Consider the following 24,892-nt stretch of genomic DNA (forward strand, 5'->3'; position numbering starts at 1 on the left):
AGAAACAAAATTGTAGACCTGCACCAGGCTGGGAAGACTGAATCTGCAATAGGTAAGCAGCTTGGTTTGAAGAAATCAACTGTGGGAGTAATTATTAGGAAATGGAAGACATACAAGACCACTGATAATCTCCCTCGATCTGGGGCTCCACGCAAGATCTCACCTCGTGGGGTCAAAATGATCACAAGAACGGTGAGCAAAAATCCCAGAACCACACGGGGGGACCTAGTGAATGACCTGCAGAGAGCTGGGACCAAGCTGGGACCAAAGTAACAAAGCCTACCATCAGTAACACACTACACCGCCAGGGACTCAAATACTGCAGTGCCAGTACATGTCCAGGCCCGTCTGAAGTTTGCTAGAGAGCATTTGGATGATCCAGAAGAAGATTGCGAGAATGTCATATGGTCAGATCAAACCAAAATATACGTTTTTGGTAAAAACGCAACTCGTCGTGTTTGGAGGACAAAGAATGCTGAGTTGCATCCAAAGAACACCATACCTACTGTGAAGCATGGGGGTGGAAACATCATGCTTTGGGGCTGTTTTTCTGCAAAGGGACCAGGACGACTGATCCGTGTAAAGGAAAGAATGAATGGGGCCATGTATCGTGAGATTTTGAGTGAAAACCTCCTTCCATCAGCAAGGGCATTGAAGATGAAACATGGCTGGGTCTTTCAGCATGACACTGATCCCAAACACACCGCCCGGGCAACGAAGGAGTGGCTTCGTAAGAAGCATTTCAAGGTCCTGGAGTGGCCTAGCCAGTCTCCAGATCTCAACCCCATAGAAAATCTTTGGAGGGAGTTGAAAGTCCGTGTTGCCCAGCAACAGCCCCAAAACATCACTGCTCTAGAGGAGATCTGCATGGAGGAATGGGCCAAAATACCAGCAACAGTGTGTGAAAACCTTGTGAAGACTTACAGTTAACGTTTGACCTCTGTTATATACCTTTGTTGGCAATGACAAAGTGTTGAGATAAACTTTTGTTATTGACCAAATACTTATTTTCCACCATAATTTGAAAATAAATTCATTAAAAATCCTACAATGTGATTTTCTGGATTTTTTTTCTCATTTTGTATGTCATAGTTGAAGTGTACCTATGATGAAAATTACAGGCCTCTCTCATCTTTTAAGTGGGAGAACTTGCACAATTGGTGGCTGACTAAATACTTTTTTGCCCCACTGTATTTATTGTGTAACATGAAGTCCTACGAGTGTCATCTGACGAAGATCATCAAAGGTCAGTGATTAATTTTCTCTATTTGTGCTTTTTGTGACTCCTCTCTTTGGCTGGAAAAATGGCAGAGTTTTTCTGTGGCTTGGCTCTGACCTAACATAATCATTTGTGGTGCTTTCGCTGTAAAGCCTATTTGAAAACAGACACTTTAGGTGGGATTAACAACAATATTACCTTTTAAATGGTAAAAGATACATGTATGTTTGAGGAATCTTAATTCTGAGATTTCTGTTGTTTGAATTTGGCGCTCTGCACTTTCACTGGCTGTTGTCATATCAATCCCGTTAACGGGATTGCAGCCCTAAGAAGTTTTAAGGAAGGCACTTAACCCTAACCGTTCCTAAAATGTAAACATAAATGTTTGACTTTGCCGTTTTCTATCCCTAAACAAGTACAGAGAATGAGGGTTCATCCCTGTGCTAAATTTAGAAGAGGTGTTTCTAAATTTAAATAGTGGCCTTGTGCATTGTGAGTGTTTCACTTGACTTTGCTCTTAAAGCAGACTAATCACTGCAGAGCTGAATCCAGGATAGAACTAAAAGGAAAACAAGCAACATACCGACAAAGAGGCCTACACACTAAACACACTTAATATAGTAGATTATGCATTTCATACTAAAATTTTATTGAGCAAATTTCCTTCCTTCTTAAAATGGCGTTTTGCTTCATTTAAAAGTTGCCACAATAACTTAACGAGCAGAAACAAAGCATGGAAAGCAGACAAAAAAATGTATCGCCTTTTATCTGCTTTTCTCCCTCCCAGGTAGACCATCTCTCTTGCTGATTCAGACTCCAGGAAAGTCGTAAAACAGCAAGAGCCTAGACCATTGCTTCCTTCCCCTGCAGTCTGTCTGCCTGCTAGTCCCCTAAACCCCATGCTCATCCAAAACCAGCCTCTGACCCTTTAACTCTTCCTGTCGAATGCCCCAGCCTCCCCTCACCTGACCCACAGAACAACCATCCTCACAACCAATGATTTAGCTATGACACCACCATCCCCATTAACATTAGCGACTATAAATTAATGTTAGACCGATTGAAAGAGCAGCATCCTCTTTAAATTTGGCATGGTTGCATCAGCTGTCTTGTATGAATCAGCCTTTGCACTTGAAATCGGCTTGCAACACTGGGAGCCTAAATGACCTTTTTGGACACCATATGATTGGGCGTGTTTATGGTGGTGAGGTGAAGCACACCGATGCTAACCGGAGCTAGTAGCTCCGTAACTGATAGTAAACTGATGCAGTTAGTGAGTGTAGTGTACAAGTGTAGCCTACCAGTCTGATCTATAGGTCTGAGTGCATTAGTCTATGGGGATCCAGATAGATGTATTTTGTCCACCTAAGCAGTCCCCAAACCCTTTCTCTGAGTGTGTGTGTGTGTCCACAGAGAGGTGTGGGTGCTGTGAGAGGCATGTCCCAGTGACTTAAGTGTAGAGAGGAAATTATTAATTCAAGAGGCACTAGTCAAGTGTTTCTACTTCATAGGCCTACCTAGGCTACACTCACTCAACACAACAACAAAGTGCTTTCTTTGCTCTCTTTTATAGTCAAGTAAGAGAACAAAACACCCTTTGGAGTGATGGCTCTTATAGGCCTATTTGTAGCAGAGACCGTAGAGAAAGCTTACTGAACAATCTCTGGTTGTAGTAGCAGTAGAATGTGAGGGACTCGGAATCATGCACATCCATCCATATGAGAATATTCAGCCTCATCACTCAAAGCTTATAGTAAATATAGCCTAGCACCCCCCATAAAATCTATGTTTGACAACACAAACATCTTCTAACCCTAGTATGCCATGATACTCTGTACTATACAGCAAACGTACAATGTTCTCCTCTTGCTCAGTTTCCTGTTGCGAAAGCTTTGTTGACAGCTATACCTGATCAAGATATTCTGCTACCCCAGAGAACAAAGACGTGGTCCAGTGGCTTCCTCTCAATGCTTCATTTCGGATCGCAATCTTCCGATATCTAATGCTTAGTTCCAAACAGGCAAATCCAATTGATTAAGGCCATGTCTATAATGTTCTAGCCAGCTCATGAGAACTAAAAACATTTTTATCAATGTTAGTCCACCTGGTTCTGCTTGGCCCAGAACGTGCATAACTTTTCCAAAAGTGCCCCATTTCTCACTTCCTATGTTTTGATATCTTGCTGCATTATCCTCCATTTTCATCACAGCAACCCCCTGAGATGAGCTGTCTCATCAAACGCCCTATTTCCAGGGAGATAAACAATTCAGGCAGAGATATGTTGTTGTTCTACTACAGGACTGACTAATAAGGTGTTCAACAGGGCTAATGTTTTATTGTTTTGACTCCGAACCACAAATCAGGGACGAACCACAAACGTGGTAATAGTAAGTATTGTGGCAAGGAAACAAAATACAAAAGAGGATTTCTCTTCTTTAGGATAACAGTCCTAATATCGGAAACAAACATCATTATGTTATCATCGAGTGACATTTATTTATTTTCCAAGCACACAATATTTTCCATATATCAGGTTAACGGACCGACGAGTTAAGTCTACATCGTGTTTTCATTTTTGCCTTGGGGGAAAATAAAAGTGATACTGGGATCATCCCGGCCCTAACATGACTGGAACCAATTGCAAAAATCGCTGAAGTTGGAGACTTATCTCCCTCACCAACTTTAAACATCTGCTATCTGAGCAGCTAACCGATCGCTGCAGCTGTACATAGTCCATCGGTAAATAGCCCACCCAATTTACCTACCTCATCCCCATTCTGTTTTTATTTATTTACTTTTCTGCTCTTTTGCACACCAGTATCTCTACCTGCACATGACCATCTGATCATTTATCACTCCAGTCTTAATCTGCTAAATTGTAATTATTCGCCTACCTCCTCATGCCTTTTGCACACAATGTATATAGACTCTCTTTTTCTACTGTGTTATTGACTTGTTTATTGTTTACTCCATGTGTAACTCTGTGTTGTTGTCTGTTCACACTGCTATGCTTTATCTTGGCCAGGTCGCAGTTGTAAATGAGAACTTGTTCTCAACTAGCCTACCTGGTTAAATAAAGGTGAAATAAAAAATACAAATAAAACATAAGTGTAGACTTAGACGACATTGGAGAAAATGTTTTATAACTAGCCTAACCTTCATGTCACTGCATTAATAGCCACACAGGGCTCTGCATGCGACCATTATACTCACGTATGCACCCAAACATTTCGCTGTGTGACCTGGTTTCTCTTTTTTTTTTAGCACTAGTGCACCTAGAAAAATAAATAAGGATTCTAGCTTTAATATCTCAATTATTTCTCATTGTGCTCCTAAATTTCTTTGTGTACGCCTACATTTTTCAACTTATGCACACGTGCTCCTTATAAAAAAGGTCTTCGTTAAAGCCCCTTCACAATTGCTATAATGCAGCAGTTCACAAAACACATTCAGTTCGATACTGCGAAGGCCTGTTTTTCAGTATTTTTCCTCACGCTTTGTTTAGTTGCCATCTGATCTCAAATGGATCAAAATAGGTGAACAATTTAAAAGAAAGGCCTTAATTTCAACGTCGCCATTTGTCGGTAAGACAGGTAAGGTATTTAAGTGCAGAAGGGCGCGGGCTCAAACGTCATAATGTTCATGTGCCTCCTTATAAACAGCAACAGTGGTGCATACATACACAACCTATTCAGAACAGCGAATCCAGTGCAAACGCTGCATTCTATCTGATTGCCAAGATATTCCAAAAGCATCATGCATGTTAGTCACTGGTGTTGACTGTTGCCTCATGAACAATACACTCCTGTCCAACACAAGGCTCAATCTTACAGGGAAAATGTCTTCCAAGCCTGAACTCAAATCGGCAAAAGTCTTGCTGGATTTAGGCTTCTTGAGATCAGGACGCTGCAGGATAACGATGCCAATGTGCATTAGGCCTAACCGTATAAGCAAAGACCCAAAAAGCACACAAGATCCTGTCCAAGTGTGACAGTGGTTCAGTTCATTATAAAAGATACATTCCTCACACACGATTACCTTTGCATGTTGTTTAGCCTATTGTAATTGTGTGTGATGGATATTTTATAATCCGTTACATTTTGGGTTTATAATTCCCTGCGCCACATAGGCCTATATAAAACAGTGGTGGCGTTAACGTTCATATTTAAAAGCATGAAGTGTGACAGAACATAGGTTAACCACTGCACTTACGCTGCTTTTTTTGTGCAAAACAGTGAGTTTTCTACCTGACCCCTTAGCTGTGGCTGGTGGTTTATCAAGCCTCTGATCCTTTTCTTTCGCACCAACTATGCCTAGGCTAATACTTATTATAAAACAACAACACAGAGTTACACATGGCATAAACAAATGTACAGTCAATAACACAATAGAAGAAGTCTATATACAGTGTGTGCAAATGAAGTAAAATTAGGGAGGTAAGGCAATAAATAGGCTGTAGTGGCGAAATAATTACAATTTAGCATTAACACTGGAGTGATAGATGTGCAGAAGATGAATGTGCAAGTAGAGATGAAAAGTAGAGATGAAAAATGGTAATTTAACAAATTTGTCACACATAATATGCACGCAGGTCTCGCTCCTATACTCTCCTTTTTTCTTGATCTCCTTCTTATTGTTATTACAATTATTATTATGATCATTATAAAAAGTAATGTCATTATCATTATCATGCTTTGTATAGTGTCCTATAACCACCTTTGAGCTGTAGGCCTAAGAGCGTATCCTGTTTAGTCTTAATACCATAACTTACATTAGCCTGTATATTGAAATATAGAGCTAAGTTGCATCATTCCTTCATGCCATTACACGAGACATGCATGCTCTGAAATTCAAACAAGCATTTTAGTTTTAAAATTAAATAACAAAAGGGAGCTTTGAATAGTTAGGCCCAAAAAATAAATAAACCACTATTCACCAATGCATGCAACTGTTTAAGTCTTATACACACACACAACCAGTCAAAAGTTTGGACACCTACTCATGCAAGGCTTTTCCTTTATTTTTTACCATTTGTATAAAGAAATATATATAATATTTGTACGATAATAGTGAAGACCTGTAGTAACCAAATTTGTTAAGCAAATCAAAATATATTTTATATTTGAGATTCTTCAAAGTAGCCACCCTTTGCCTTGATGACAGCTTTGCATACTCTTGGCATTCTCTCAACCAGCTTCATGAGGTAGTCACCTGGAATGCTTTCCCAACCATCTTGAAGGAATTGCCAGATATGCTGAGCACTTGTTGGCTGCTTTTCCTTCACTCTGCGGTCCAACTCATCCCAATTGGGTTGAGGTCGGGTGATTGTGGAGGCCAGGTCATCTGATGCAGCACTCCATTACTCTCCTTCTTGGTCAGCCTGGAGGTGTGTTTTGGGTCATTGTCCTGTTGAAAAACAAATGATAGTCAGACTAAGCGCAAACCAGATGGGATGGCATATCACTGCAGAATGCTGTGGTAGTCATGCTGGTTAAGTGTGCCTTGAATTAAAAATAAAAATCTCAGACCATCACACCTCCTCCATGCTTCACATGGGAACTACACATGTGGGGATCAGCCGTTGACCTACTCGGCGGTTGGAACCAATAATCTCAAATTTGAACTCATCAGACCAAAGGACAGATTTCACTGGTCTAATGTCCATTGCTCGTATTTCTTGGCCAAAGCAAGTCTCTTCTTCTTATTGGTGTCATTTAGTAGTGGTTTCTTCGCAGCAATTCGACCATGAAGGCCTGATTCACGCAGTCTGCTGATGTTGAGATGTGTCTGTTACTTGAACTCTGAAGCATTTATTTGGGCTGCAATTTCTGAGGCTGGTAACTCTAATGAACTTATCCTCTGCAGCAGAGGTAACTCTGGGTCTTACTTTCCGGTGGCAGATTTCATGAGAGCCAGTTTCATCATAGCGCTTGGTGGTTTTTGTGACTGCACTTGAAGAAACTTTAAAAGTTCTTGAAATGTTACGCATTGACTGACCTTCATGTCTTAAGGTAATGATGTAATGTCGTTTCTCTGCATATATGAGCTGTTCTTGCCATTATATGGACTTGTTCTTTTACCAAATAGGGTTATCTTTTGGATACCACCCCTACCTTGTCACAACACAACTGATTGGCTCAAACACATTAAGGAAAGAAGTTAAACAAATTAACTTTTAACAAGGCACACCTGTTATTTGAAACGCATTCCAGGTGACTACCTGATGAAGCTGGTTGGGAGAATGTCAAGCGTATGCAAAACTGTCATTAAGGCAAAGTGTGGCTACGTCGAAGAATCTCAAATATATATTTTGATGTGTTGAACACTTTTGTGGTTACTACATAATTCCATATGTGTAATTTCATAGTTGATGACTTCACGATTATTCTAATAGTAAAAATAAAGAAAAACCCTTGAATGAGTAGGTGTGTCCAAACTTGACTGGTACTGAGTGTGTGTATATATATATATATATATATATATATATATATATATATAGACGTATGTACAGTTGAAGTCAGAAGTTTACATACACCTTAGCCAAATACATTTAAACTCAGTTTTTCACAATTCCTGACATTTAATACTAGTAAAAATGTCCTGTCTTAGGTCAGTTAGGATCACCACTTTATTGTAAGGATGTGAAATACCAGACTAATAGTAGAGAGAATGATTTATTTCAGCTTTTATTTCTTTCATCACATTCCCTGTGGGTCAGAAGAATACATACACTCAATTAGTATTTGGTAGCATTGCATTTAAAATGGTTTAAAACTTCTTGCGTCTAGCCATCCCGGATCCAGGATCGTGAATACAGCCTCAAGCTCATTACCATAACGCAACGTTAACTATTCACGAAAATTGCAAATGAAATGAAATAAATATGCTAGCTCTCAAGCTTAGCCTTTTGTTAACAACACTGTCATCTCAGATTTTCAAAATATGCTTCTCAACCATAGGAAAACAAGCATTTGTGTAACAGTATTCATAGCTATTCATAGCTAGCGTAGCATTTAGCGTTAGCAATTCGGCAGGCAACATTTTCACAAAAACCAGAAAAGCATTCAAATAAAATCATTTACCTTTGAAGAACTTCAGATGTTTTCAATGAGGAGACTCTGTTAGATAGCAAATGTTCAGTTTTTCCAAAAATATTATTTGTTTAGGAGAAATCACTCCGTTTGGTGCGTCACGTTTGGCTACCAAAAACCCCCGAAAATTCAGTCATCTAAACGTCAAACTTTTTTCCAAATTAACTCCATAATATCGACTGAAACATGGCAAACGTTGTTTAGAACCAATCTTCCAATGATATGCCTACAAATACGTCACAATGCTGCAGACACCTTGGACAAATGGCACAAAGCTTAAGCTCGTTCATGGCACATTCACAGCCATATAAGGAGACAATGGAAAACATAGCCTCAGAAATTCTGCTCATTTCCTGTTTGAGGTTTCATCTTGGTTTCGCCTGTAACATGAGTTCTGTGGCACTCACAGATAATATCTTTGCAGTTCTGGAAACGTAAGAGTGTTTTCTTTCCAAAGCTGTCAATTATATGCATAGTCGAGCATCTTTTTGTGACAAAATATTGCGCTTAAAACGGGCACGTTTTTTCATCCAATAATGAAATAGCACCCCCATAGATTCAAGAGGTTAACGTGGGTCAAATGTTTCAGGTAGCCTTCCACAAGCTTCCCACAATAAGTTGGGTTAATTTTGGCCCATTCCTCCTGACAGAGCTGGTGTAACTGGGTCAGGTTTGTAGGCCTCCTTGCTCACACACACGTTTTCAGTTTTGCCCACATTTTCTATAGGATTGAGGTCAGGGCTTTGTGAGGGCCACTCCAAGACCTTGACGTTGTTGTCCATTTGGAAGACCCATTTGCGACCAAGCTTTAACTTCCTGACTGATGTCTTGAGATGTTGCTTCAACATATCCACAATTTTCTCACCTCATGATGCCATCTAATTTGTGAAGTGCACCAGTCTCTCATGCAGCAAAGCACCCCAACAACATGATGCTGCCACCCCCATTCTTCACAGTTGGGATGGTGTTCTTTGGCTTGCAAGCCTCCCCCTTTTCCCTACAAACATAACAATGGTCATTATGGCCAAACAGATCTATTTTTGTTTCATCAGACCAGAGGACGTGTCTCCAAAATGTACGATTTTTGTCCCCATGTGCAGTTGCAAACCATAGTCTGGCTTTTTTATGGCGGTTTTGAAGCAGTGGCTTCTTCCTTGCTGAGCGGCCTTTCAGGTTATGTCGATATAGGACTCGTTTTACTGTGGATATAGTTACTTTTGTACCTGTTTCCTCCAGCATCTACACAAGGTCCTTTGCTGTTGTTCTGGGATTGATTTGAACTTTTCACACCAAAGTACATTCATCTCTAGGAGACAGAACGTGTCTCTTTCCTGAGCGGTATGACAGCAGCGTAGTCCTATGGTGTTTATACTTGCGTACTATTGTTTGTACAGATGAGCGTGCTAACTTCAGGCGTTTGGAAATTGCTCCCAAGGATGAACCAGACTTGTGGAGGTCTACAATTTATTTTCTGGGGTCATGACTGATTCCTTTTGATTTTCCAATGATGTCAAGCAAAGAGGCCCTGAGTTTGAAGGTAGGCCTTGAAATACATCCACAGGTACTCCTCCATTTGACAAAAATTACATCAATTAGCCTATAAGAAGCTTCTAAAGCCATAACATCACTTTCTGGAATTTTCCAAGCTGTTTAAAGGCAGAGTCAACTTAGTGTATGTAAACTTCTGACTCACTGGAATTGTGATACAGTGAATTAAAATCAGTCTGTAAACAATTGTTGGAAAAATTACTTAGGACATCTACTTTGTGCATGACACAACAGACTTGTCAAAATTATAGTTTGTTAACAAGACATTTGTGGAGTGGTTGAAAAACGAGTCTTAATGACTCCAACTGAAGTGTATGTAAACTTACGACTTCAACTGTATGTATGTATGTATGCATGTATGCATGTACAGTGGGGAGAACAAGTATTTGATACACTGCCGATTTTGCAAGTTTTCCTACTTACAAAGCATGTAGAGGTCTGTCATTTTAATCATAGGTACACTTCAACTGTGAGAGACGGAATCTAAAACCAAAATCCAGATAATCACATTGTGTGATTTTTAAATAATTTATTTGCATTTTATTGCATGACATAAGTATTTGATACATCAGAAAAGCAGAACTTAATATTTGGTACAGAAACCTTTGTTTGCAATTACAGAGATCATAGGTTTCCTGTAGTTCTTGACCAGGTTTGCACCTACTGCAGCAGGGATTTTGGCCCACTCCTCCATACAGACCTTCTCCAGATCCTTCAGGTTTCGGGGCTGTCGCTGGGCAATACGGACTTTCAGCTCCCTCCAAAGATTTTCTATTGGGTTCAGGTCTGGAGACTGGCTAGGCCACTCCAGGACCTTGAGATGCTTCTTACGGAGCCACTCCTTAGTAGCCCTGGCTGTGTGTTTCGGGTCGTTGTCATGCTGGAAGACCCAGCCACAACCCATCTTCAATGCTCTTACTGAGGGAAGGAGGTTGTTGGCCAAGATCTCGCGATACATGGCCCCATCCATCCTCCCCTCAATACAGTGCAGTCGTCCTGTCCCCTTTGCAGAAAAGCATCCCCAAAGAATGATGATCCCACCTCCATGCTTCACGGTTGGGATGGTGTTCTTGGGGTTCTACTCATCCTTCTTCTTCCTCCAAACACGGCGAGTGGAGTTTAGACCAACAAGCTCTATTTTTGTCTCATCAGCCTACATGACCTTCTCCCATTCCTCCTCTGGATCATCCAGATGGTCATCGGCAAACTTCAGACGGGCCTGGACATGCGCTGGCTTGAGCAGGGGGACCTTGCGTGGCCTGCAGGATTTTAATCCATGACGGCATAGTGTGTTACTAATGGTTTTCTTTGAGACTGTGGTCCCAGATCTCTTCAGGTCATTGACCAGGTCCTGCCGTGTAGTTCTGAGCTGATCCCACAACTTCTTCATGATCATTGATGCCCCACGAGGTGAGATCTTGCATGGAGCCCCAGACCGAGGGTGATTGACCGTCATCTTGAACTTCTTCCATTTTCTAATAATTGCACCAACAGTTGCCTTCTCACCAAGCTGCTTACCTATTGTCCTGTAGCCCATCTCAGCCTTGTGCACGTCTACAATTTTATCCCTGATGTCCTTACACAGGTCTCTGGTCTTGGCCATTGTGGAGAGGTTGGAGTCTGTTTGATTGAGTGTGTGGACAGGTGTCTTTTATACAGGTAACGAGTTCAAACAGGTGCAGTTAATACAGGTAATGAGTGGAGAACAGGAGGGCTTCTTTACGAAAAATGAACAGGTCTGTGAGAGCCGGAATTCTTACTGGTTGGTAGGTGATCAAATACTTATGTCATGCAATAAAATGCAAATTAATTACTTAAAAATCATACAATGTGATTTTCTCAATTTTTGTTTTAGATTCCGTCTCTCACAGTTGAAGTGTACCTATGATAAAAAAATTACAGACCTCTACATGCTTTGTAAGTAGGAAAACCTGCAAAATCGACAGTGTATCAAATACTTGTTCTCCCCACTGTATATAGTTAGAACAGACTGTCTGGTAAACATATTTATTCAGTGTTGTTTACACTGTTCCAAATGGTCAGAAAAAGTAATAAATATTGTAATCTAACAGCAACTGTTTGGCACACACAATACTTACGCAATGCTTGCTCCTATACCCTCTTTTTCTTGAGCTTTAGTAGTTTCCACAACTAAGTCAAATGTTTTCCACAGATCTGACTTCCCCTTTCCCTCCTGAGCAACCAGTAAACATTTGCCTGTTTCAAGGTTATTTTTCACATCCTACGCATCCATTTTGCTTTCACGAGTTACTGTGTCCGGAGTTTGTAATAACCAATTTATTGATATGATTATGATGGGCTGTATATCAGGCCCTATTGGTCACATGCATGCTACGTGTTACACGTAAAGAGAGCAAGGGTTGAGGGAAAGGGGAATATTTTTCCTTAACAAATGAGGGATTTTGGTAACAGAACTACTCAGTCAGAAGAAAGTAAGAAACTAAATGGCTGAAATGATGTTGCAGCTTTAGCACAGGGATGCAAACTGGTGAGGGCCCAAAAAGATGACACTTTTTTTGTTGCACTGAAACAATATTTGGGCTACACTGCACATTATTACATTGTACATGTTCTAGCTGTGGACATCTGTTCTACAATATGCCAGCAAAAGTGACGAAGAGGGAAAGCGTGTGGTGTTCCTTTCACCTCTATAGTGGCATCCAGCTTAAGGCAGGCCCAGCTCCAGCAACACTTGATCCCTGAATTCACTTGTTTAAGAAGCAACGTTTCATTTTCCCTTAATTCTCATACTGTAGAGGGATAACATTAGTTAGTGGTTAGTTTGTTAGCTAGTTAACATTTCACACAGATTGCCAGGGTCCAGTAAGCAACTAACGAGTTATAACTTGAGGAACGGCAAGGAGTCGTACACCAGTTAATATTATAGTGAATTGGTGAGGTTGCTAATGTCAGCTCATCTGATGTTGTAACGTTAGTTAGCTAACGTTGGCTGTCTGACTTTATTAGCAAGCTAATTTTCACACCATAAACTCAATTATTTGATCAGATGAGTTGGTCAATGTTGCTCAACATTTCTCTAGCTAGCTAACAGAGAATTTTATCCAGCTAGCAAGATACTTAACAATGCTAACAATTCTTGTTCCACCACACTTGCTCCCTCACCTCAAACTTTCCAAATGCCAGTTGTTTTTCGTTTACAACTCATGAAGTACAGTTCTTCACCTTCTCACCCGTCTCCATGGTCAGGCTTCTCACCTACCTCTTCATTATCATTCAGGGGACGTGCCGCTGTAACTGGTAAGCTGCCTTTCCAGAGCACGCGCTGAGGCTGGAACTAGTAAATTGGTTGTCTCTTCTTTCCTCAGTCGCGTACTGCGCTGCATTCTGTTTTGTGAACGATTGACTGAGCCTTGGATAGAGCCAGCAGTGGTTTGTGGTGGTAAATAGACAGTTACAAAAAATATGAAAACTCTTGGTAAATAAAATAGCTCATGATAAACTGTAGACCACACTAACTCAGGCAAGCAGAACCTTGAGACTTCCTCAATATTAGAGATCACTCACCAGTTGTTGTTAACAAAGAGAAACCACCCCCCCTCAGCTTCCATGACACAGATGTTTTGTCCTGCCGGTCGGTGTATAGAAAAACCAGCTAGATTTATATCTACCAATATAACACAGGATATTACAGTTATTCAGAAAAGCTTAATAGGATAATCTCAAACAGCGCTCATCCAGTTTATTCTCCAGTGGTTGTACATTTGCCAATAGAACGGTGGGTAAAAGAGATTTATCCACTCTCCGACGTAGTCTCTTTAGGTGGATATCCCACACACAGGCCTCTATAGCGGCCTCTGTCCCTCCTCGTGGTATTTGATTCATAGTGTGAGAGATTTAGGCTACTTAAAGCTGCAATATGTAACTTTTTGGTACGACCTGACAAAATCCTATAGAAATGTGAGTTATGGATCTGTCATCTCATTGAAAGCAAGTCTAAGAAGTGGTAGATCTAGAAATCCAAAATGGATGGTGTTAAGAGATGAAAAAATATATATTTTACACACACACACACACACACACACACACACACACACACACACACACACATACACACACACACATACACACATACACACACACACACACACACACACACATACACACACACACATACATACACTAACACACGTGTATGTATGGAAGTTGTTTTGTCTGAAACGTTGTTCCCCCGTGGCTATTGGACCAGGTCTCTCTTGGAAAAGAGATTAAATCTCAATGAGAAAAAACCTGTATAAATAAAAGGTAAAATATATATATATTTTTGAAATGTATGCATATGGAAATAGATATTTACCCCAAAAATATATAGGGGATTGGAAATGATGCAGACAATTACATTGATGGAAGCAAGAATCTTTCCGCAATATTAAAGCTGACACACACCTTAAAAAAAGTGGTAGATCTGTTATATGTGCGTAATTTCTACGCTTCACATTAAGTCTTGTTTTTGTGTCTTTTACTCTTTGAACTATTAGAATTTTAGTCAACAGTGCATCTTTAAAGGGGCATTTTACAATTGGTTTCATATTTGTCCATCCACCCTCAAAATATCATCATAAAATTAAAGCAGCTAAACCACAATGCATTTTAGTGGTGCGCTAGATCCTCCCACTTGTTCCCATCGGCTTTGGGTTTAATCTATGCTCATAACAAGCAGGCCCACATTGATCGCCGATTGCCGATCCTCTTCTTCCTGTCACGTTTGCACCTTATAACATCAATCTGAGCAGAGCTGTCATTCTCAGTGGATTTCACCTAATTCTCTAACGTCATGTTTCATTCTCTGCAGTTGTAAAAGATACCGAATTACAATTACATTTGACTGAGTCACCCTCTACAGCTCCAGCAAACCAGCTCATAAGGGTACATGCGCGCCAAATGCCATCAACTCTACTTCATCAAGGGTGGGTAGCTCAGACTGTCGGAACAACTTGCCAGGAGCCTCAGTGATAAGAAGCCCAACGTCCTTGATGGAATGACGCCAGCAAGGCAAGCAAATACGTGAGGAGGATGTCTGGGTATTCTCCCATTCCACAGATTGAGTAAGGAGAAGTTTGCGCTCTCACTTGAGGGTGCACTGCTTCACGAGTCATCGCGGGGAGAGATAAGGACAGTCTGTCTGTCCCCATTCATGGAATATTAATACTCTGCCTGTGTCCTGAGGGAGTCCGCTGTGACAAGAATACTCTGAATGCCCCTCTTCATGGTGGCTAAAGTAGGCCATGCCAAGGGCTGAGAGGACTACTCTCCCTCACCCCCAACACAGACCACGGATTATACATCCTCAACACCACATGCGTCACCCACAATCCTCTGGATTTCCCTTTGTAGGGCTAATACGGCTCCTAGTATGCTCTGTGACTGTGTTCACTCACCTCATTCACATGAGACAGTAAATCGCCCAAATGGAGGGGAGGATCCAGGACTAGCGCCAAGGCAAAATGTGCAGAGCAACCTTAGTGTCCGTCAGCCGAAGCTTGCGTGAGCTCGATCATGTCCGGTTCGAAGGATCAAGCACAAACTCATCCCAGTGAGTGAATGAACATGTTGACTCAGTCAGGCTGTGTAGGCAGGCTGCTCCTTCTTTGTTGTGAGGTTTCACACAAAGCTCACCAGGGGCCAACACAGTCTGCCCACATCACACAGAGGAGAGGATGTGGTGGCACTAGGCAGCGGCCTTCCTCCAAAGCCACTGTGACCCATGAGTGTGGTGTAGGGCCAAGAGGAGAGCTGAAGGCCGCACAACCCACACTCACTCACTCTACCAGCCCAATGTAGAGGCAGCGGGCTGCCATGCATTGCCCTGCACACAAAACTATAACAGAAGGTTCAGTAGAGTAGAGTGAACTTGGCTGCTGTTGTGTTTGGCTTTGAAACAAGATTCCAACAACCATGTTTTCCACTCAGTTTAAACCTGTGTGATGTGGGCAGACTAGAGGCCCCTGGTGAGCTCTGTGAGAAGCCTCACAACAAAGAAGGAGCAGCCTGCCTGCACAGCCTGATAGTCAACATGTTGTCGAACTTCTTTAAATTGATTGATCACAGTGACGTAAAACAATGTAACGGTGAGTTTTAAAAGTATGATACTTCCGACATTGATTTAAAAAAAAAAAGACAATCCCAATTATCCTCATCATTCAGATGAGAAACCCACTGTTCCCTGAAGACGTGGATGTCGATTATGGCAGCCCTCCGCACCTATCTGATTCAGAGGGGTTGGGTTAAATGCAGAAGACACATTTCAGTTGAATGCATTAGCGACCTGAGTGCCGTTAGCAAGTTGGAAATATTTTTGAAATATTTCACCTGTCTACCCAGTGCGCCAAATCAAGTATTCATTATATTTTCAAAGAACTAGCCCCAACCCGTAAGCTCCAGGCCTATGTGACTGGGAAAACTGACCAACCTCTGCTAAGACCATGACACTCCCTTAGCTATGCAAGATAAGAAACCCATCCCAGGCTCATTAAAGAACCAGAGCTGCTCTACACCCTCTCTGTTACATCAGTTTTTTTGTATTTTCACTGAAGAGATGACACCAAATAACTTTTCCACTGAAATCATGAGGCCTAGCCTAACTTGGCGGCAATCAACTGACCTAGGTGAGATGGGCGACCCACCATAAATAATGGTTGAAGAACACTGTAGACATAAACCTACATACCATACTAGAACCCCTCCCCCCCCCTAGTCAGTTATTGTGTGACTTAAGACTCAACATGCTTCAGTTCGGGCTTGCGCTTAGCTGAACACGGCTAGCCGAACGAGCATGCTCACATCATTAGTACCAGTTGTCAATTTTGAACACCTTTAGTCCATAAGCGAGTTCATGTCAGTGATTTGGGTCCCCAGAAAAAAAAGTGCTACTGTCAATGAGACCATCACTATTTCATAACCTTTAAATAGGCCTCAATTCTGGAGCAAACATGCAAGTTGACAGTACATGTTGGAGCAGTGAAGATGGGCCTAATGAATGAAAATAGCTCCACTGTAGTGTCAAACTGTCACTCAAGGTGCACTTTTTTAATTAGCTGCTACGGGCAATTCCACGATAACGGAACTCTGCTAAGAACAGGTATTTGACAAACGGACATTTTTTTTTTAGGTTTTCCGTTAAAACGATGAGTAAAATGAATAAAATTCCACATTAATTCACAATGCCGCTGCAAGCAACGGTTTGGGTGTCATAGTACATCCCTTTCAGATAGTTAAGCATTGCACATGTACTACCATTACTGTACCTCAATTCCACCTCCCAAAGTTTGCATTTCCTTCTCACTAGGCTTGGGAGGTATACCGTAGACCGTCGTATTTGGAAAAAGCCTTGGGACCGTTGAAACGATTTCTTTTAATTTGTTTTATTTATACATTTAAGTAAATACCTGCAGTCAACTTGTGCAATACATTAGGATATAAAGAAAATGTATATCCTAATGTATTGCACAAGTTGGTCCCCAGTCACATGGTGTTTGTTTACAAGCACACAAAGATGACAGGAGCCTTGTGAATCACTCACTGTCGTGCAGCAGGTACACCTTACAGTGAAATGTTTGTTTACTTAAACAACACAGGTAAGAAAAAAGTAGAGAAGTAAAAAATCTAAATAACAAATAGTTAAAGAGCAGCAGTAAAATAAAAAATAAAAATGTTTTCCCTTTATTTAACAAGTCAGTCAAGAACAAATTCTTATTTACAATGATGGCCTAGGAACAGTGTGTTAACTGCCTTGTTCAGGGGCAGAACAACAGATTTTTACCTTCTCAGCTCAGGGATTCGATCTAGTAACCTTCCGGTTACTGGCCCAACGCTCTAACCACTAGGCTACCTGCCGTATACAGGGGGGGGTACCGGTACAGAGTCAATGTGCGGGGGCACTGGTTAGTCGAGATAATATGTACATGTAGGTAGAGTTAAAGTGACTATGCATAGATAATAGCCAGAGAGTAGTGTAAAAGAGGGAGTGGGGGACGACGACGACAATGCAAATAGTCTGGGTAGCCATTTGATGAGCTGTTCAGGAGTCTTATGGCTTGGGGGTAGAAGCTGTTAAGAAGCCTTTTGGACCTAGACTTGGCGCCCCGGTACCACTCGCCGTGTGGCAGCAGAGAGAACAGTCTATGACTAAGGTGGCTGGAGTCTGACAATTTTTAGGGCCTCCCTCTGACACCGCCTTGTATAGGAGGTCCTGGATGGCAGGAAGCCTGGCCCCGGTGATGCCAAATCTAAGTACAGTATGGAACTAACAATTAATAGTTATAAGATATCTAGCTGGCAAACATTTAAGTTAAAAATCTGCAGTTGTGCATTTGGTTTGCTAATTTAGTAGCTAGTTCGCTGTCTAGCTAAGGTTCTTCCAAAATCAAGCATTCGCTTGGTAACAGCAGAGAATATCAGCAAACTGTGAGTATCATTTTTTTTTGTTACTTTTATACTTGTATAGTTTAGTTCAGAAACTGTACAAGATGTTCACAATGCGTTCATTAGCATTCTCTATGAGGATTCCTTAGTACTTGTTAACATTTGGTTGGCAATCTGGTAAGTGACGTTTTTTGGGGCTTTGAATATTAGTACATTTTAAATAAATACCTGCAGTCAACTTGTGCAATAGATAAATCGATAAAGCAGATCGTGTTCATCATTTCGCCCATTAGATCATTTGTAATAATGAAGCTTATTGGTACTAGTTTCCCAAAACAATGGTTTGAGAGCAAGTCACGTGTGTTTGTTTACAAAAGAAGCACAACGAGCTAAATGGGAGGTAGTCATCTCTGCAGCACAATTTAAGTGAGGTGATCAAGTTACACTTGTATGAAATTCATTACTAAATGTTTATCAGCTATTTATACACAGTTGAAGTCAGAAGTTTACATACACCTTAGCCAAATACATTTAAACTCAGTTTTTCACAATTCCTGACATTTAATCCTAGTAAAAATTCCCTGTCTTAGGTCAGTTAGGATCACCACTTTATTTTAAGAATGTGATATGTCAGAATAATAGTAGAGAATGATTTATTTCAGCTTTTATTTTTCATTACATTCCCAGTGGGTCAGAAGTGTACATACACTCAAATTAGTATTTGGTAGAATTGCCTTTAAATTGTTTAACTTGGGTGTCACGTTCTGACCTTTATTTCCGTTGTGTTGTCATTATTTAGTATGGTCAGGGCGTGAGTTAGGGTGGGCAGTCTGTTTGTTTTTCTATGATTTGGGGATTTCTATGTTTCGGCCTAGTATGGTTCTCAATCAGAGGCAGGTGTCATTAGTTGTCTCTGATTGAGAATCATACTTAGGTAGCCTGGGTTTCACTGCTTGTTTGTGGGTGTTTGTGTTTTTCACCACACGGTACTGTTTTGGGTTTCGTTTGTTGCACGTTTATTGTTTTTGTATTCAGTTGTGTTCATGTTAAGTATTTCTTATTAAAAGAACCATGGACACTTACCAAGCCGGATATTGGTCCTCCGATCCTTCTCACCTCTCCTCTTCAGACGAAGAGGAGAAAATCCCTTATGTTTCAGGTAGCCTTCCACAAGCTTCCCACAATAAGTTGGGTGCATTTTGGCCCATTCCTCCTGACAGAGCTGGTGTAACTGAGTCAGGTTTGTAGGCCTCCTTACTCACACACACTTTTTCAGTTCTGCCCACACATTTTCTATAGGATTGAGGTCAGGACTTTGTGAGGGCCATTCCAACACCTTGACTTTGTTGTCCTTAAGCCATTTTGCCACAACTTCAGAAGTATGCTTGGGGTTATTGTCCATTTGGAAGACCCATTTGAAACCAAGTTTGAACTTCCTGACTGATGTCTTGAGATGTTGCTTCAATATATCCACATAATTTTCCAACCTCATGATGTCATCTATTTTGTGAAGTGCACCAGTCTCTCATGCAGCAAAGCACCCCCACAACATGATGCTGCCACCCCCGTGCTTCACGGCTGGGATGGTGTTCTTCGGCTTGCAAGCCTCCCCCTTTTCCCTACAAACATAACAATGGTCATTATGGCCAAACAGTTCTATTTTTGTTTCATCAGACCAGAGGACGTGTCTCCAAAAAGTACGATCTTTGTCCCCATGTGCAGTTGCAAACCATAGTCTGGCTTTATGGCAGTTTTGAAGGAGTGGCTTCTTCCTTGCTGAGCGACCTTTCAGGTTATGCCGATATAGGACTCGTTTTGGTGTGTTTATAGATACTTTTGTACCTGTTTCCTCCAGCATCTACACAAGGTCCTTTGCTGTTGTTCTGGGATTTATTTGCACTTTTCACACCAAAGTACGTTCATCTCTAGGAGACAGAACTAGTCTCCTTCCTGAGCGGTATGGCGGCTGTGTGGTCCCATGGTATTTATACTTGCGTGCTATTGTTTGTACAGATGAACGTGGTACCTTTAGACGTTTGGAAATTGCTCCCAAGGATGAACCAGACAGGCCTACATTTTTTTTTAGGTTATGGCTGATTTCTTTTGATTTTCCTATGATGTCAAGCAAAGAGGAACTGAGTTTGAAGGTAGGCCTTGAAATACATCCACAGGTACACCTCCAATTGACTCCAATGATGTCAGGGTAGCCTAGTGGTTAGTGTTGGACTAGTAATCGGAAGGTTGCAAGTTCAAACCCCCGAGCTGACAAATCTGTTTTTCTGCCCCTGAACAGGCAGTTAATTAACCCACTGATCCTAGGCTGTCATTGACAGCCTAAAGCCATGACATAATTTTCTGGATTTTTCCAAGCTGTTTAAAAGGCACAGTCAACTTAGTGTATGTACACTTCTGACCCACTGGAATTGTGATACAGTGAATTATAAGTGAAATAATCTGTCTGTAAATAATTGTTGGGAAAATTACTTGTGTCATGTACAAAGTAGATAACCTAGCCGACTTGCCAAAACTATAGTTTGTTAACAAGAAATTTGTGGAGTGGTTGAAAAACAAGTTTTAATGACCCCAACCTAAGTGTATCTAAACTTCTGACTTCAACTGTAAAATATATATATATATATCTATTACGCTAACTATATATCTAAGATGTGCCAACTAAACTCTTTCCACCTATGTTTTGCTAACTTTAGCTTGCAAGCTCAAACTCATTGGTAACAGCAGACAATCCCCTCCTGGATAGTATTTGTTTTGTGCGTGCTGCAAACTGCGTTTTGAGATAGTTGCCTAACTTCATGAGCTGGGTTGTCTGTCCTAGTAGTAAATGTTTGCATGCACTTGTTAGCATTTACCTATAGCCGCTATGAGAATTGTGCACTACCAGTAATACCGTATATACCCGGGATGGCACAGGCACGATATGAAGGTATGGAAATCTGGATATCGCCCAACCCTACTTCTCACTCTAGACACAATTACTACTTTTATCAATTTACACTGAACATTTTACAAAAACACATTTACTGGAAGAACTATGCCGATGCAAAGTATGGTAATATAATTTCTGTAAAATCTCACAATTTTTTGTGTGAACATCTGCTTCAAAAGATGTCTGCAGAAAGAATGAGGTTTCAATCATGGAAAAAAAAGCTTGATTGTTGAACTACATTAAGTTAATTGTATTCACACTAACAGAATTGCTGTAATGGAATTTCATCATGGGTCCCTGATCTGTACTACACAGAAATGCATAATTACGGATATAAATGTCATTCTCGTCATGGTTATGTATCCTAAATAGGTACACAAAGGTAGGAAAATACAATATGCTCCTTCGCAAATTGTGGTACAATTTACTTTATTTTACCCCCCCCCCTTTTCGTGATATCCAATTACGATCGTCTCATTGCTGCAACTCCCCAACGGGCTCGGAGAGGTGAAGGTCGAGTCATGACTCCGAAACATGACCCGCCAAACTGTGCTTCTTAACACCCGCCAGCTTAACCTGGAAGCCAGCTGCACCAACGTGTCAGAGGAAACACTATTCAACTGACGACCGTAGTCAGCCTGCAGGCTCCCGGCCTGCCACAAGGAGTCGCTAGAGCGCGATGAGGAAAAGTAAAGCCCCACGGCCAAACCCTGTTGTTTGGACATAAAGTACAGCACAGTAGAGCTCAGTGGAGGACAGTAGAGTACATTACAGAACAGTAGAGTATAGTTCAATACAATAGAGTATAGTTCAGTACATTATAGTGTATTCTAATGTGCTCTGTGTATTGTATTGAACTCAATGTACTATACTCTAGTTGTATTTACTGTACTCTACTGTGCTGTCCAAACTTGTGAAACATAGAAGTCTATGACTGGTTAAGATTTGGTTCGTTCCAGGACAAATCTTAACCAATCATGGACGTCTATGTTTGGGCCAAAGGAAGGTCAGGCCAGACGTCTGTGGTCGTTGAAATCACGGCTGGTCCGGACAGAACAAAAAACAACGTCTATGGACGTTGAAATTTAGGCCAGGGCGGACTGACCAAATGTTAACTTTTTATCAACGTCCATGGTTGTCAGGTGTCGGTCGGTGCTTAGTGGGTGAGGATGCTGGTTACAGTAAATGGAAAGACGTGGCTCATTGGTAGGTGTCAGTTAGAGCTGGGAAAGGTGACATTAATTGGAGAGAGAGGGGGGGGTTATCTAGACTTTACACACTAGCTTAAAACCACCAGATGATAGAAAGAAAACAGTTATCAGCTGATCCTAACAGTATGCAGGTGGAAGGGAGGACAGTAGCTGGTGACCCAACTGTGGTTTGTGACTACTATGATTTCTCATTGTAGCCAATTCAATTGCAGAAATTCAGTTACAGATTTTTGGGAAATTCTGTTACCGATTTGGAAACAGAATTTTGGGCTTTAATCAATTAATAATTCAAACAAAATGTATATCAGTAAAAACAAACTAATTGATAGGTCTACCTTTACTTGTTACTTCTGTGAACTTGTATTATCCTCCCTCATGAGGGAGAGAAATGTGAAAATATCTTAAATATTTTTGGTGACGGAATTTCAAGGCTCAAGGCAACATTTTCTTAAACTTACAGAAGGCAGAAAACATTATTCCAAACGAAATATAAGTATTGGTATTAGCCGGCAGAGGTCTTAGATTTCAACATTATTGTGTTTTGATGCATTTCTAACACCTTTCAAGACTTTTCTGCTAGATGTTTTCTAAGACCCCTTTTCCATCCGTTAAATCAAAGCTTTTGCTATTCTTCATTTTTAGGATGGAAAATGGTTGAATAATGTATACACTGAGTATACATTAGGAACACTTTCCTAATATTGAGTTTCTACAAAATATAGCCTCTTCACGTGTTGGTGCTCATGGGTCCTTTCACATGGAAATGAACCTACTCCTGTGTCTACACTCTGGGGCAATAGAAATGGTCCTAGGACTGTAAAGACAACACTCATCCCAAGTTGTTAGATAAAGATTTACTGAAGGATCTGATGTTATTTGCTTCACTAGCTAGGCCTATGCCAGCATACCGTGTTATCCTACACATATTTAGGGGAAAGTGGGAGGCAAGAAAGATTCTCTTGTTTCTCCAAGTAGGCAATTGTTTATCTTTCCACCACTTTCAATCACTATAGTACTGAAATATAGGCCACAACTGCACTGACAAAAGAACATAAAAAGAATACATTAGCCTACATCTACAGTATAGCACAACTTCTTAAAACATCTCTGAACACGTTTGCTGCAGCATTCAGCAATGCAGTAACACTGAGAAATTGTATTCCATGTGTTACATTGGTGGAAACAGATTATCGGTCTGTCTGCCTCCCACCCCGCCAATGCCCACCCCGCCAATGCCCACCCCACCAATGCCCACCCCACCAAACCTACCAATGCCCAGCCCCAACCTAAAGTATTTTTTTTTTTTTTAAACTGTATTGTGTCAGGATTGTGAAATTTCACAGCATACTATATCCGATAGTTTCTAACACCCACCAAACAAAACATTGTACAGGCTGTCCTTTATAAAGTAGCCTAGCCTACATCTTCAGTGTTCTCATGGAAATACTAAGCTAAATTAACAAAGTTATGAGAGCCACCTCTAATACATTCAGACATGGTAGAACCAAATTGCTTTCCCTAAATATTGACATGAATCTCCCAACTGTTGCAAAGACTCTAGATGAGGCCCAGTTACTCTTACACCTAGACACCACTTTGTGAGGAGCAGTGACAAGCCCAGACATGACCACCTGATGTCAGGGCAGGCCTGTTGGCAAGTCCAGGTATGACGAGTCAATGTCAGAGCGAAGTGAGCAGCTTCTGCTTTGCACTTGAATAATCAAAAAAACATGACAAGCTGAACTTGGTGAAGAGGTGAGACCGGTGCAACCACTAACTAGGGATAGGCATGAGTAATCAAGTACTCGAACGGACGTCAAAACTCGATCTTTAACCAGAGATCTTTTTTTATTTGGTCACTAGAATCAAATTTGCTCTGATTCTAGTGTTCCATTTGTACATGTGTATTTGTGGGGCACAACAAAAAGGAAACCAAGCCAACAATCAAACAGTTCTTCTCCATAAATTCCCTTTCCCCTACGTCTCATACTCAAATTGCATTCCGACTTCTTTCTCTACACATGCTTGCTGAGCTCCCGTTAAAGTCTACAGAAATGAATGCCTATAAAAACGTATCTACAGTGCCTTCAGAAAGTATTCACACCCCTTGACGTTTCCACATTTTTATTGTGTTACAGCCATTTAATATGGATTAAATTTTGATTTTGTGTCACTGGCCTACACACAACAGCCCATAACTTCAAAGTGGAATGATTTTTCCGATTAATGTTTACCAATTAATTATAAGTTAAAAGCTGAAATGTCTTATGTCAAAAAGTATTCAACCCCTTTGTTATGGCAAGCCTAAATAAGTTCCGGAGTAAAAAGTCTCATAATAAGTTGCATGTGTGCAATAAGTGTTTAACCTGTCTCGGAACCCCTCGCCAACAGCCAATGAAATTACAAGGCGCCAAATTCAATCAACAGAAATCTCATAATTCAAATTTCTCAAACATACAAGTATTAGACACCATTTTAA

The 24,892-nt window shown here is 40.9% G+C and overlaps 1 protein-coding gene across 5 annotated transcripts in view; it reads right to left on the reverse strand.

Moving 5' to 3' along the window:
- LOC112254942 (receptor-type tyrosine-protein phosphatase alpha) overlaps positions 1 to 24,892 on the reverse strand; it is a 57,801-nt gene that overhangs the window by 25,959 nt on the left and 6,950 nt on the right. Inside the window, exon 2 of one of the 5 annotated variants that reach the window (XM_042324750.1) lies at positions 6,431 to 6,625. The exons of the other annotated variants lie outside the window; for them this stretch is intronic. The gene's annotated coding sequence lies outside the window, so the exon portion shown is untranslated. The remainder of the gene's footprint in view (positions 1 to 6,430; positions 6,626 to 24,892) is intronic. 5 annotated transcript variants of the gene reach the window in all.

Source organism: Oncorhynchus tshawytscha, linkage group LG07 (genome assembly GCF_018296145.1).
Source record: "Oncorhynchus tshawytscha isolate Ot180627B linkage group LG07, Otsh_v2.0, whole genome shotgun sequence".
Taxonomy (NCBI): Eukaryota; Metazoa; Chordata; class Actinopteri; order Salmoniformes; family Salmonidae; genus Oncorhynchus; species Oncorhynchus tshawytscha.